Below are 4,931 nucleotides of genomic sequence, written 5' to 3'. Positions count from 1 at the left end.
TAATTTACAATATATTAGAAATACTCTGCCCCACACCGGGAGCGTATTGAGACTAGATCATGCTCTGGGTACTTGTGAGACTAGACTTTTGACTAAGAAATGCCTAGTCCTCTGGATGGTGTGTTTGCATTATCCATTAAGCATGACATAAATGTCGGAGTAGACAAACACTGCTTACATTTTAGTATCACATATTTGTCAGAGAAAATCATGCACATCCTTTGTAAATAGATTGCTGATAACTAAACAGGTTTTAGAAATATGTTCAATTTGATGTGAGCAGTGGCACACATATTTGATTTCTGTATTCAAGTCTGTGAATAAATTCAGGTAATAAATCTACGTAGGTAGAGCTGAGTATTTTTAATTCTTGAAAGGTGCTTGCAAGGTAGAATAAAACATTGAGGATTTACATGTATATAAGCAGTAAAATGCAAGCTGCTTATGAGCCCTGTTTTTCCAGAAGTAATGACATCTTTCTGTAAATATAATGCAGTTGAAAAAGCAAAAAATCTTTGAAGTCTCAGACGATCTCATTTAAAATGTCTCTTCAGCTTTGGCAAATTTCAAACCGGAATTGACTTTTGAAAGCATTACTGTGTCCTATAGCCTGCATTCCACAACAGCTCTGCTATTCGGGTAAAGCACTTGAACTGAGTCATTTGGGACCTATACTGTAATATTTTTCATTGAGGAACAATATCCTATTTTGTAAAGCATTTCCCTATGTGTGACTTCAAACTGTAAAATTAAACATTGGCTTTGTGGTTTCAGTGAGCATAATAAATGTAAACTGTAAACTAGGGTAAAGTATGTACTGCATATAATATGTTTTAGAGCTGGAAACTATTGTCCATTTATTTTAAATATTCTTGTAATAGCAGTAGAACCCAGCTAGGTCTTAAGGAAATTCAAGGCTCTCTATAATTTCTACCATCCCTCATCCACTTCGGCACGGACAAGTAATACTTTCTCTGTCTTAAGGTACTATGGAACTATTGCTTCAAGTCTTCTTACCAGACTGCCATCCCCATGTCTGTCTAGTATCAAAATTTTGGTATTTAATTAAAAGAGCAAGCAACATAATCTACCTGGATCACCTACTTTTTTAAAGGTACACTTTTTCTAGCTATGCATGCATGGAAATTCAAAAAGAATTGACATTCACATTTGTAATACCTTAACTAATAATAAAAAAAAAATGGAAAAAAAAAAGAATTGACATTCACTAGCAAAACCCTACTTATTACCACAAATGTGTGGTATTAGGTTCCTAAGGACATCATTTCCCTTTAAACATGAAATCCTAACTATTCAGTATGCATTGCTAACATTCCATTTCTCTCTCATATCAAATAATATTGCAGAATTGTGTATTTTTTCTTCTTAGTAAGATGTCTACTTTTTTTATTTAAAACACCTATACTTTTAAAAATATCATACATAAAGAACCATCCTAAATGGCTAAGATTTGTTGAACATCTTTTTGGGTCAGGCCCTGAGGTAAATACCTCACCAACTTTCTCCCACATGTTTTTCTCCATGACCATTTTGACCTTAGTCTTAAGAGTCCAATATCATGGATGACTATCACATCATAATAACTGTTAATGGTCATCTAGCAGTTGCCAAGTGCCAGGCACTGTTATAAGCACTTTAGACATTTATTTTCAATTATTAGCTTTTTTAAGCACTGAGAGTCTTAAATCCTTATAGACTGTGAGCCTAATGGAAGGATTGTAGGTTGGGTGGAGGACTGTGTTAGTTTAGAGAAATGAGGGGAAGTGTTTAGATGCCCTAATGTGTGGGCCTCCTGTGTAAAACCAAGAGGGGTCCTAAAATTCCAATAAAAATGGCAAGGAAACTCTGGAGAATCAGGCAAAGCAGCAAGACTAGAGGCAAGAGCTTAGCGTGTACAAAGGACTGTTGTTTAAGGAGAGAGAATTTGATTTAGAAAACTAGTAAATTTCTCGGAAGGATTAAAACAAAAACCTATGGTATTTAACCTTACAAACTCCTTCACAGTTAATAATGAGCTAGTTCAGACAAGGTCCAAGGCATAAAAATGGCCCTGGGGGTAGATTTTAGATTTGGAGTATAATGAACAAAGAAGATGGTTAAAAAGGGAACTAGAGATGTTTGGAAAGTCAAAATTGTCTTTAATTCCTAGATTGTGTAGGGTGTTCCCTGATATATTATTGTTTAATCTGTTCAATTAAACTTATGTTTTCCCACGGAATGAAATATTATGGGTCTTAATGTAGACACAAGCGAAGGGGCATTGCTTTTTCTTAGTTCCGCTGCAGGGCCCTCTCATAGGTTAATAGAATCAAATCCCAGAATGATTAACCCTTTGGGGCAGTTTCCAGGGAAGGAGGAAGATAGGGAACACTCTGAGAACCTCCTTGTAACAGGAAGTTATAATATTTGTAATATAGATTTCTCTTTCCACTTCTAGACGCCTACATCATTTTGTCTCCCTATTTCAGCTTTCTTTGGCATTTGTCTTGAATTGTAGCTGCCCACCTTTTGCTGTTGTTGTTATTTATTATTAAAAACATCTACATATTGGACAGCAGGAAAGTATCTTTTTAAGTTGCTTCTAAGTAGACTCATCACAAAACAGTGGCTGAACTAGTTTTTGGTTAAATATATATATATATATATATCTCTACAGTTGGGAACGTTAATTTATTCATCTTCCAAATACTGGTAAGTCTGGTTCCTCCTAGACATTGTAAGGAATGTATCCACATTTTTTCTTTACTCTCCAGCTCCTCTGCTCTATTTGCCCATTAAAAATGTTTTGTCTTGCTCCTCAGATCTTAGTTTATGGTTGTGGGCAGTTTTGAGATGGGAGCTCAGATTTGAGAGCGGGGAAGGATCAGGCAGAAAATACCAAAGACATAAGAACCTCTATAAGTGAAGAAGGGACTGGAGCCGTGACCCACTGCAGGTATGTCAGACAGAATATTTGTGTACAGGAATAAGCAGTAGCTGTCCCTTCCTTCAAGGTTATGCAGAACAGCCCCTTCTTAGCTTCTGCACGGCTGCCACCGTAGCCTAAGCCATCAGTCTTTCCACCATGGACAACAGCAAATGCTTCCGAATAGGGCCTCCTGTTTTCTTCAGCAGCCAGACACATTAGGGCCATGTCAGATCATTTAACTCCTTTGCAAAAATGTCTCCCATCCCTTCTTGTCTTAGTCAAAATGAAAAAGTATACATTCCATGACCTTAAAGCCCCATGGGACCAGGGTCCAGCCTCCTATCAGACTTCCTCTCCTATTTTCTTCCCCCTGGCCCAGGGCTCCAGCTGCTTTATCTTCTTGCTGTTTACTTACTGTACTAAGCAGGAATCCTGTCCAGAACCATTTGCCTAGAACAGTGGTTCTCAACCTTCTGGCCCTTTAAATACAGTTCCTCATGTTGTGACCCAACCATAAAATTATTTTCATTGCTACTTCACAACTGTAATGTATCTACTGTTATGAATCGTAATGTAAATATCTGATATGCAGGATGGTCTTAGGCGACCCCTGTTCAAGAGTCTTTCGACCGCCAAACGGGTCGAGATCCACAGGTTGAGAACCACTGGCCTAGAACATTCTTCCCCAGAGAGAGGCTTGCTTCTACTCTCCCTTCACACCTGTGCTTAAATGTTATCTCTCAGAGAGGCCATCCCTGACTAGAACCATTCATCCTTCATTGTTCCTCATGATACTTAACACTTGAAATTTCATTATATGCTCATTTTTTATGTTTTGTACCACATATATGCATATATGAACACAAATATATATATTTTTGAGGGCTCTGTTTTTGTTTTGTTTTCTGTGTTTTTTTTTCACTGCTATATTGCCAGCTCCTAAAAGGTGCCTGACATATAATAAGTACTTAGAAAGAACTTTTACAATGTATGAATGAGTGAACGAATGAATGAATAGATAGCAATCCAGGCAGATAATCATTATGAAGGGAGTTCAGAAAATGGTCAACAGTGTCTTTGCAAGTGGACAAAATGGAATAATGAAAATATTTTAAATGTGTGACACTGACATTTAAGACAAAAAGCAAACCAGGGTTAGGCCAGGAAAGTAGAGAAACCAGAAGAGATGGGTGGTAGCAAGAACTAAGCTCCTTGATTTTTTTAAAAAATATATTTTGTTGACTTTTTACAGAAAGGAAGGGAGCGGGATAAAGAGTTAGAAACATTGATGAGAGAGAAACATTGATCAGCTGCCTCCTGCACACCCCCTACTGGAGATGTGCCCGCAACCAAGGTATACGCTCTTGACCGGAATGGAACCTGAGACCCTTCAGTCTGCAGGCTGACGCTCTATCCACTGAGCCAAACCGGTTAGGGCTTGATTTTAAGATAGACCTTCAGTTCCTGAGATGATATGTGGTAGAAGTCAGAATTCCAAAGAGTTTCCTCCATAATTCTCATCCCTTCATCATTCAATCAAACACTAGTCCAGATACTACTGTGAAAGTATTTTGCAGAGGGAATCAATGTCACTAAACCAACAAACCTCAAAATGGGAAGTTTTCCTGGATTAACTGGAGAGGGGAGGGGGCAACGCAATCATATGAACTCTTAACAGCAGAAGAGAAGGGCAGAAGGAGAACTCCGAGGCATTCTGAAGCATGAGAAGCATTTTGTACTCCATTGCTGGCTTTGAAGATGGAGAAATGGAGCCACAAGCCAAGAAATGCAGGTGGTGTCTAGAAGCTGAGAACAACCCCCAGCCAACAGCCAGCAAAGCAACAGGGATCTCAGTTCTACAAATGCAAGGAACTAGACTACAACAACAACACGAAGGTCCTTGGAACCAGATTCATGCCCACAGCCTCCAGAAAGGGAGGCAGTCCTGTTGATACCTTGATTCCCACCTGGTAACACCCAGAGCAGAGACCCATTTGAGCCA

This window comes from Myotis davidii, unplaced genomic scaffold (genome assembly GCF_000327345.1).
Source record: "Myotis davidii unplaced genomic scaffold, ASM32734v1 scaffold175, whole genome shotgun sequence".
Taxonomy (NCBI): Eukaryota; Metazoa; Chordata; class Mammalia; order Chiroptera; family Vespertilionidae; genus Myotis; species Myotis davidii.
The sequence above is the reverse complement of the archived record's forward strand: the minus strand, read 5'-3'. Positions refer to the sequence as shown.